Raw genomic sequence first — 11,088 nt, 5'->3', positions numbered from 1 at the left:
ATAGGCCGACAGTAGACGACAGTACACATGCAACAACGCACATGCGCACTCACAAATTTGGTCCCTGAAGATGTCTGCAAGAAACTGAAAACCACATGAACGGCCCCCAAAACGTGCCTGAAATCAAAATCAAACCACAAAACTTCAGTACAAAGTACTCCACACTTCACGGTCCTCTTTCTCTCGCAGAGAAGAGCTCCTTGAACCAATTTAAGAAAACAGGTGACTCAGCGTAAAGGGTAGGCAATATACTAGTAGCAAACGAGGGGGATAAACGTATGCTCTAATGCCAAATGTTGGAAACAAGGTTGCAGGAATGCGCGCACCCACGCGCGCACACACACACACACATAATGGAGAAGCTCAAGGGAGCACACAATGAGATGATAGATTGATAATGAATGTGTGCTATACAAACATGATAAGTATACCCCAAGATGGGTGTATACTAGCACAGGGAATAAAAACCTCCTAAAAAGGGAAAAAGTACCCCGGTTGGTCCTAGTGTGTTCACACACATTATTACCATATATGGCTTCTTTTTTTAAGCCTTCCCTAATAATTGTAGCCTCATATTAGAGTATACACTAGTATTCATGGACGTTTAGACTACCTACATGGACGTTTAGACTACCTACATGCCAAATTTGGGCCCAATCCGACATAGGTTGTTCACTGCCTACTTTTAGCCTTCCCTATTAAATTTAGCTTTAATTCTTAAAAAAGTGAGACTTAAGGATCCACATGGACATTGACATTTTGATATGAGAATTACTCTTGTTTATTAGGAATTATATTTCTTATTTTATATCGGGGATGCTTGTGTGTGCCGTGCCTGTTGGTACGTGTAATCTGATTTTTATGGGTTGCCTATTTTATCCTCAAAAAAGTGGGACTTAAGGATCCACACAGAGATTGACATTCTGATATGAGAATTAATTTTGTTTACTGGGAGTTATATTTCTTATTTTATATCGAGGACACTCGTGTGTGTTATGCCTGTTGGTACGTGTAATTTGATTGTTATGGTTGCTTATATCTCATGATGACGTTGCAATTAATTGATGTGCTCAATTAATTGTTTAACTAACATGGATTGTGTCTATGAGTATAGCTATGTACTGAGATATGCAAGGGTACCGATTTAGGTGTCGCATGGCATACGATGTGCGAGGATACCGATTGAGGTGTCACACTATACGAGGGTACCGATTAAGGTGTCATATGGATGGTGGATTCAGTGGTGGCGTGTAGATGGAGATCATTTTGTTAAATCATGTATTAGAATTTCATAAATTATTTATAGCTTTTCATGTAGCTAGGTTATTTTACGTGCAAGTGTGTACAAGGTTATTTCATGTGTAAAGGCCCATGGGTATTTATATTTGGGCAAAGGTTTTGATATGTACAAACCTTAGGAACCTTATTATGGTTATTAAAATGTAAAGAAAAGTCCAAAATATGGGAAAAGCAAGCCCAAAATTGTACGCACCACTATTATTAGCTCCTTGGGCTATTTTTATGAAATAGAATTCTCTAAATACTCAAGTTGTGGAAGTGGGAGCTACATGCTTGATTGAGGGGGAAATTGCACCCAGCATTGGTCTCTTGTGCGGTACCTTCTACTCTATTTCTTGTTGCACGTTTATTTCATGCATACTTTAGTTAATTTGTATTCAATTGAATGGTCATATTCTTTGTATTATTTGAGTTTTGTATTACTCTTCATCAAGTATTTAAAGATCATGTAACACATTCTCAACATCCACCAACTTGTCAAATTTGGTGCATTTGGGCAAGTTACGGCGGGGACCGACGGTTAGAGGCCTTTTTCGATCTCCTTTGACCTTAAAAGCAAAAGCAAATCTAAGTCTACAACTCTGAAGCCATTAAGAGAAGATTATTCTTGGTTTGGCTATAACTTATAGACTATTGATCAGAACCAACCAAGGTTTTGCATAGACGTGGTCCATGCCACATAGGACCCTCTATAAACAACTTACATTCTGGATCAATGTAACCCAGTTTGGTTGTGGACCAGATTCAAAAACTAGCCAGGTTTCCATGCCTGCTTCTAATTCCTCCGCCTTGGACCCATATCAAATTGTAAGCATACACGTGTTCATGACACCTTAAAGCACATACACACCACATTTGGTCCTAATCTGACATAGTTGGGTTACTATTTACTTTTAGCATTTCTTGCTAACATTAGCAGATATTCATGAAAAAGTTGGGTTGATAATGTGCATGGCACTCCAAGAAGCCCACCTATCAAGTTTGAGTTAAAAGCCTTTTGTAGATTCTTTTTGGGAAAAAAGATAAAAAAAATTCTAAGTCTAGAATTGAGAAAAACCTTAGAGAATGTTAGAAATGCACCAAAATATCATGTGACATTGGGGACATGAGCATATGGTTCATTAGGTTTATAGCCAACTTGGTGAGAACACTTCAAGTGTGAACTACCTCTTCGTTAGAGTTACAAGATAGGGCTTGGTGCCTATAAAAGGGTATTGTACGTGGTGGTTCATTGATCTCAATCATAATACAATCATCTTGTATTTTTCTAAATTTTTCTTCATTGTGTGCTCAAGCTTCCTCTTCAGTCTTTTCTTCACACTCCTCAATCATGGAGAGATTTCATCCTCCATATTTTGGCTAATCATATGTTTAGTGATTCTAAACTCATGTTAACTCAGTTCTCTAGTTGTCTCTTGAAGCTTTTTTGAAGAAGATTTGTGAAAGGGCTTCAATTTTACACGCCAGGTCGTTCTGTTTTCTATAGTGCAAAATGTTAATTACCTCTATTAGTCAGTGATTAATCAACATTAATCCTATTATTTATGGACCATTGAGGGTTCAAACCTACCATTGGGAACTTGCTACAACTTGCCAAAGCTTCATCTTGAAAAAGTCCCTTGATTTTCCCCCAACGGTGCTCTACTATTGAGGGTTCAACGCTACCATTAGGGATTTGCTACATCTTACCAAAGCTTCTCTTGAAAAGACCCCTTCATTTTCCCCTCCGACAATGTTCTATAGATCAGGGTATCCTCTACACAGTTATCAAAAAATTGCTTTCACTAATACCTTGATTAGTACTAATCATTAGAGGTTTTTAGGGCCATTAATGGGTCATATATCACATTCAAGTGTTGTTAAACCTATGTAAAGCATTAAATCAAAATTTTTCCTTGATTTGAGTGATCAATTTGTTGATCCAAGACTGGGTATAAATCTCTATAAGCATTGTTCAGAACAATGGGATTTTTGAGCTTGAATGCTTCATGTAACTCATCTAACATGCTCATAAATCAATTGTACAAGGGCAAGACACTGGCCATTGATAACGCTAAGACTCGCTTAAGCAGATTCAATGCATTATCATCTGAAAGGGATATGCATCATCATCATGTTAGGCTTCATGAACACATTGATAAAATGGTCTGTCTTTGCCTACATCGATTTCATTACACAATGAAATCAAGGATGAAGAAGACCGAGAGCTACATCTAGATCAGGATCTACATTGACATCAAGAAGCTCTTCATCCACCTTTTAGTCATTGAGGGGGATTCTCCGTTTATTTCTAATTTAGTTTATATGTTGAGTCAAGGGTTCTCTTTGAGGATTTTAGATTTTTTCAAGGTTTTTCTTAATGTTTTTTGGGTTTTTTAACATGATAGGGGTGCTTAGCAACACTCCAAGTCATGATCTTTAACATGATAGGGGTGCTTAGAAACGGAGAATTTTCGAGAGCTTGTCAACGCGAGCTTTTGAGAGGATCTAGCGAGCTTTTGAGGAAGGCCTCATGTTTATCTTCCAAATATTTAAGTAGAATATCTCAATTCAAGAAACATTATTTAACACCATGGCACCTTTGAAGCGAAAATATTTTTGCATATTGAAAAAACATGGCAATGGAAATTGGACATCTAGATCTACATAATCAAAAACCTAATAACAAGGCTTATGTTATCCCAAAACAATATTCAACTATAAGTTTCACAATAGCAACTCTACATTATCCAAAAAACTATGCAAACATAAGTGCTAAAATTATCCAACCATAAGCGGAAGTGTCATGAGTAGATTTTCTCTTTTCCACCAAGCACAAAATCATGGATAGGCCCTTGGACGCGATAGAGTCATGATCCAAGAGCCATATCATGGATAGGTCCATGGACAGGAGAGAACCTCCCTCACATTATGATTGGGTATCTTTGGCTGGTGTATAAACATGTTTTAATTTTCATGAAGCCCCAAAACTCGCATAAATCTATATAAATATGGTTGCATGCCACATAAGACTTTTTCCCTTGTACACATTTCTGAAAATCTGGGCATGTACACCAAGGTTGAGACTGTATATGTACTTCATAAGACTTCCTATCTAGTCCGTTTTCTTCTATCTTATATATCTCATACTCATACTAATTAACAACCTTTTTCAATCAATACTACTCAGTACATTATTAATCCGAAATCTATTCTCTTTTCTACTTTTCTTGAAATGCATGTTCACCATTTCATGTAAACTCCACTTCTCCCAATTGATTCCATGCCCATCTTGTTGAATTCATTTGCAGGAGTCTTTGATGCAACACTCGCAATACCTTCCCACGTGCCTTCATCTATGATGTTTGATGTTTCCATCCCAAGATGCGTAACATTTCAAGAGCTATGCTATTTCTTGTGCATAACCTAAATCTAGCATTGACCAATGTATTTACCTCTTCCTGAGTCAATTTTGTGTCCTCCTCAATGGGACAAATAGAAGGTAAAATTGGTATGGGTGAGATATTGATATCTCGGTGCCAATAGTGTACTACATCATCGAGGAAAAACCACCTGAATTGTGCCTCTTGCCTCTTGGTCCTAGGTGATACTATTGCACCTATTCTTTGACGATGGTGGATAGAACACGCCCTTTGGGTTTCCACCTTCTACTCCGATGTAAGCTCGTCCTCATTTGCGTATTCTTTGACAATGGACATAACATCCCTTGGGTTTCCACATTCTACTCCGATGTAAGTAGGAGTAGAAGCTCCTCCTCATGCGCCTATTATTTGATAACATCCTTTGGGTTTCCACCTTCTCCTCCGATGTAAGTAGGACAAGACTCAACTGGAAAGAGTGCCTAATCGACTGGTCGTCCAACAAGCGAAGTTCAAGAAAAGCTCTCATAAATATTTATTCTTACTATAACCACACAAATGCTAGCTAACAATCATGTTAGTTGCTTTTGTGGCTCACAATGAGTAGCATTCTACTTGGATCTATTATAACCCACATAGATCCCCAAATTAATTCTTATATAGAAGTGCTTGATGTGGAGGGAAGCAAGAAGAGGGAGAGATAATTGCAACACAGTAGATGTGAAGTCAGAATCCATTAGAGAAAATACACACACACACACAAAATAGGATCAATGTAAGGAGAACATTCTAGATTGAAGAACAGGATGAGGTTGAACTACTCTTGGTCACTAATGTAGTGACATAGAATAACAAAGTCTTGATTTTAGTGGACAAAGGATGATAGAATTGGCTTACAGTTCTTGGGTATTTGGAGCCTCATGTGTGTGTGAACCTCCTCTTATAGCCATTTTGTGTGTGTGTGTGTGTGTGTGAAAGCAGTTATGTCATATGTTTAGCAATGTGTCAATGTGAGGAGCACATGGACACATTGTAGATTTAAAAATAGGATCAATGTGAGGAGCACATTGTAGATTTAAAAATAGGATGAGCTTAAGCTACTCTTGGCTACTAATGTAGTAACATATAATAACAAAGTCTTGATTTAGGATGGAAAATTCGAAGCCTCGTGTGTGTGAAATAACCCTTAGATGTCTTAGTGTGTTGTTGTGTGTGAACAACCTCTCATAGTCATTTTATGTGTGAGTGTGGTAAGTAGTGATGTCATATGCTTAGCCATGTGTGATTGCCCCAATGTATGTGATGCGTCAAGGATAAAGCTTTTAAGCCTATAGAAGGCACTGTACTCTTTGAAGCTCATATAACATCATCAATAGAAGATATTATTGAGTCGTGCTATAACTCTTTCTCTCTCTCTCTCCATGTGTGTCTCTGCACCACCACACAACATGGATATCTTTCATCCTCCAAAGCAGCTTTCCCTTAAACTGACAAATGCAGCCAAGTTGATGACAAATGTGATGTCCACAATCTCCTATAGATTTTTCCTTCAAATGCATGTGAGAAAGCACCTGCCATTGATGAGAATCCTCCTCTAAAAGCTCTAATTAAAACCTCTCATTGAGAACATCCTTGACCAATTCCTCTCAAGATCCAGAAGCTGCAGAATCTGCTCAAATGACTCTACTCAAATGGATGAATCAGCAAAGATTCTGACCATCCACAATCGTGTCAACCACATGGAATGTTGGAAACAAAAATTTTGCAACCTTGGGTCAAACTAACACAAATCTAACTTCCCCGAATTTGGATAAGTCCAAATGCCACTTCCTTATCCAAACAATCACCACATCGAGAGAATGCTGAGAAAGAAAAACATATTCTAGCGAATCCTACGCTATAATAGCAACTGTAGATCTAGTACTGTTGTGAGAGTGTTAACAGATAGAGAATCACAAGGGAAGGCTTATGCAAACACAAACAGACACATAAGTATCTACTCCAATCAAATGTGCATCCCCAAGAAATCAAGTTCAATAAACAAACAAAACAATGTACGACGACTCCCTCAGATATACAAAATGCTCAACAAACGACAAATGCAGCCAAGTTGATGACAAATGTGATGTCCACAATCTCCTATAGATTTTTCCTTCAAATGCATGCTTGGCCCTTGCTCTGGCTGCTCGATTGCTATGTAAGGCTGAATATCTCGTGATTATTACATCTGAACTGCCCGCAGTTGAAAGATTGACAGGCATCTCCTTGACCCAATTTGTATCTGCCTCAACATCCCTCTTTCCATTGAACTTGGGGGGCCACTCCTCATGTTGCATGTGAGAGGAGGTTGGGATCCCTACCACCCTAGTCATGCAGGCAACATACATGGGACAAACTAACACAAAATCGAACTTTCTTCAAACCCGGATGTGCTCTGTTGACTCTACGGGCTGCTTCCCTAGCCAAACAATCAACACACACACACACACACATGGAATGGCGGGAACTTGCTAGGGTTTAAGCAATTGTAGACCAACAGAGTCTAAAGAGAGAATGGCAATGGAAGACTTACGCAAACACACACACACACACACACACACACACACACAAGTATCTCCTCCAATATGGTGTCAAGCCAAGCTCAAGTTTACAACACACAATTTCAACGAGTGTATGGGTAAAAAAATGATCAACAAACAGAGAGATGCCCCATGCTCATGTCCTTTGATTCCCTCGCAATTTCAATTTCGCCTTCAGCTGCAGGCTTGGCCCTTGCTCTGACTGCTGCTTCCCCCATATGACAGTGTGTGCCATCCACCTCCTGATATTGAGAAGCTTCAAATGAGTGGAGAGATCTCACAGCCAATGAAGTGTGGGGCTAACTAACTAAGCAAGAAGGAGAACCTGGGGGGGGACCAGGGATGAATCTGCCATGTGTGGTTGTGGTGGAAACCGATGATCCAAAGCCTCCTCCTTTACCCTGTAAGGAGAGCAAGAGAGGAATGTCAGGAAGAGAGAACACCATCCGGGGCAAAATCAAGAGCAGCAATGGTTCAGAACAAAGGTCCATGGAGTCCCCTGCGCAGTCCAGTGCTGCTAGCCGAGGTGGCTGTCCGTAACTGGCAGTAGGCAGATATGAGCAGGTAGGAAGTGTAAGATCACAGAACTCTAGACTAGAAAGGCAGAGGGCTATTCATTCATGCACACTGGCTCCTCCAGATCCCATGACGGATGCGTAATCCAACAGTGCTGGGGCTGGGGCTCATGTCGCCTTTTGCCTCAACGACAGCAGCAGCATGGAAAGGGTGGTCTGTCTCCTTCTCCGTCGTGTAGGGTATGCAAACAGCTGGTCTGTCTCCTTCTCCGTCGTGTAGGGTATGCAAACACAGCCGGTAGCCCAAATGAAATCATCAGAGGCCCGCCATGGCCTGCGGGCGCTGCGAGGTTTCGTGGTTTGGAGTTTGGTTTTGGGTGGGGGCCGCGCGAACGCGAGCCCCCGCTACCACAAATTATGACGTGCACTCTCCCCGTTGGGGAGATGCTAGGGTGCAGCCCGTCCGGCAGTGCAATGGAGAGGCCGACCCTAGGCCATCGGCCTTCCTGATCACCGATTGACCCCGCCCAGGTAAGTATACCGTCCAGCCGCGCGTGGGCGCTCTTTAGTAGGCGCCTCTCAACCAGCCACGCCAACCTATTATGGGACCTTTCCCACGACACGCGTCTGGACCACCCTCAAAAAGAGTCGTAGGCTTGGAATAAGCTAAGCTCTCTCTACTACAAGTATCTACACTTCCATACTCTACTACATGGTGTAGGTAATCACCTGTACTGCTGTTATATGAGCCTCAAAGAGTACACTGCCTTTTATAGGCTTATCTTCTTTCACACATCACGTACTCTCCCTGGGGCAGTGACACAAGGCCACATCACCGCTTATCTCATCACAGTCACACATAAAAACGGCCTCGCGTCCACAGTCATCGATTTTTTCTTCATCCTCGCGGCGGCCATCAACCCTTACACAACACGAGAGAACGCATGCAGCATCATGTTCATCATGTCACGGCCTCGTGGAAGCTACGAAGCCCCAAAAAGAGGACCACCCATGGGCAAAGTTATGTGTGCAGAGGGCTCTCTGCTAAATCTTTGTGCTGCTCAAGAAACCCTTCTTTGCACGGCGAGGGCAGAGAGGCAGCAAACTCGGGCAAGAAACCCTTTACTCGCACCACCCAAGTTTGGCGGCAAAATTGGTGGGTGGCATCGTCGTTGGGCTGAGTGGACTCTCTGCACCACTAGCAGCACCGCTCAAAATTGGTGGCAGCCCATGGCGGATCTAGGCAAGCAACACCTAGTGGCTCCCCCAGTTTTGAATCAGCGGGGCGGGCAATAACCTCTGGTGGTCACTAGCAATGAGCTAGCGGGGCAGCAATTTGAAAGCCTAGCTTTGATACCGTTCACACGGCGGGGAGATTAGGGGCAAGCAACTAATCATCCTTTATCCACTAAACTCAAGACTTTGTTATTATATGTCACTACACTAGTAGCCTACCAAGAGTAGCTCAACCTCATCCTATTCTTCAATCTACAATGTGCTATTTTTGTGTGTCGACTCTGGTGGGATTCTAACTTCACCTCTACGGTCTTGCAATTAGTTCTCCCTAGATTCCAAGTAGAAAGCTACTCATTGTGAGCCGCGCACCACAAAAGCAACTAACGTGATTGTTAGCTAGCATTTGTGAGGTTATAGCAACAATAAATATTTATGAGGGCTTTCCTTGAACTTTGCTCGTTAGGCGACTTGTAAAGCTTCCATTAGGCACTCTTGCCAGTGGAGGCTTTTCTACTTACATCGGAGTAGCAGGTGGAAACCCAAAGCATGTTATGTCCATTGTCAAAGAATAGGCACATTAGGACGAGCTTCTACTCCTACTTACATTGAAGTAGAAGCTGGAAACCCAAAGGGCATGTTCTCTCACATCACATACAATGGGACAATGACACATCACATACACTGGGATAATGACACATGGCTAAACATATGACATCACTGCTTATCACACTCACTCATAAAACGGCTATAAGATCTCATTCACACACATAAACACACTAAGTTATCTAAGGGCTATTTCACATACACATAAGACTCCGAATACCCAACAAACCCCCCTTCAGAGCAATGGGGGTAAGACCCGACATGCAAAAGAAGTAGCTACCTTCTAGTTTCATCACATGTTGCAAGGGAGCGATCTAGCCATTCGTAACTCCTGTGCCATGCCAATCCTCCAATCAACAAAGTGACCAAAGCAGCAAGTCTAGCTCTTCGTCACACCCGTCCCCCCCCCAAGCTCCTAACACGGATCAAAGATAACATGGAGCCTTTTATAAGTGAAGGCAGTACAAACACATAAAGGGAAAAAACACACATGATTATTTAACTCAGATTTCATGGAGACTCCCCATGTAGAGAACCCGCGATACACAAACACATAAAAACAAGTGGAATGCCTAGCCATAGTCTTCCTCACCAGGGGAGACTTGTGCTTGCTGCAACTAACAGCCCAAGAAAACCTCCTTGCAGATAGCACACTAAATGTCCTCACACTCAAAGCTGTTCATATTGAGTTGGCTCGTGGTGGGCATGGCTTCTACAACAGCTCTCTAGAGGCAAGGATCTAGTCACATTGTCTTCACTTTCTAAAAACCCTAAGATGAAAGCTTTAAGGCCTGTGTCAGGGTAGAGATATCTCACTTCTAGTGCAGGCCAAAGTCATCATCTTTATCTGCAATATCACCCACTATCTTTAGACATCTTCAATATCACCCATTGTTTCTAGACATCTTCATCTTCAATATCACCCACCGTCTCCAGACAAAAACTCTTGTAGCTTACATGTAGTCATTAGATTTTCTTCATCATCATGACGAATCGACTCTTATATCAGATACGGCATATTCATCATGTGATGCGTGCGGTTGGCAGCACTAAGTGTCTGGACCACCCTCAAAAAGAGTCGTAGGCTTGGAATAAGCTAAGCTCTCTCTACTACAAGTATCTTGTAGACATGCATGGGGGAAAAGACACACATCACACTTCCACACTCTACTACATGGTGTAGGCAATCACCTGTACTGCTATTATATGAGCCTCAAAGAGTACACTGCCTTTTATAGGCTTATCTTCTTTCACACATCACGTACCCTCCCTGGGGCAGTGACACAAGGCCACATCACCGCTTATCACACTCACACATAAAAACGGCCTCGCGTCCACAGTCATCAATTTTTTCTTCATCATCCCGGCCATCAACCCTTACACAATACGAGAGAACGCATGCAGCATCATGTTCATCATGTCACGGCCTCATGGAAGCTACGAAGCCCTTCGCCTCCTCTTCCAAAGTCAACTCCAAAGCTAAGGCCATCACCACAA

General features: G+C 41.8%; 1 long non-coding RNA gene and 1 other non-coding gene across 2 annotated transcripts; both read right to left on the bottom strand.

The window, feature by feature from the left end:
• Nucleotides 1-6,690: 6,690 nt before the first annotated feature.
• LOC147628917 (uncharacterized) lies at nucleotides 6,691-8,273 on the bottom strand. The gene is made up of 2 exons (XR_015267853.1): nucleotides 7,563-8,273; nucleotides 6,691-7,479 (listed from the first exon to the last, which is right to left on the bottom strand). It is a non-coding gene; the product is annotated as an uncharacterized LOC147628917 (long non-coding RNA).
• LOC147628916 (U1 spliceosomal RNA) lies at nucleotides 8,130-8,291 on the bottom strand. Its single transcript, XR_015268021.1, has one exon. It is a non-coding gene; the product is annotated as a U1 spliceosomal RNA (small nuclear RNA).
• Nucleotides 8,292-11,088: the final 2,797 nt, after the last annotated feature.

Source organism: Cibotium barometz, chromosome 18 (genome assembly GCF_041138505.1).
Source record: "Cibotium barometz isolate CiBa-2024 chromosome 18, ASM4113850v1, whole genome shotgun sequence".
Classification (NCBI taxonomy): domain Eukaryota; kingdom Viridiplantae; phylum Streptophyta; class Polypodiopsida; order Cyatheales; family Cibotiaceae; genus Cibotium; species Cibotium barometz.
The sequence above is the reverse complement of the archived record's forward strand: the minus strand, read 5'-3'. Positions and strand labels throughout refer to the sequence as shown.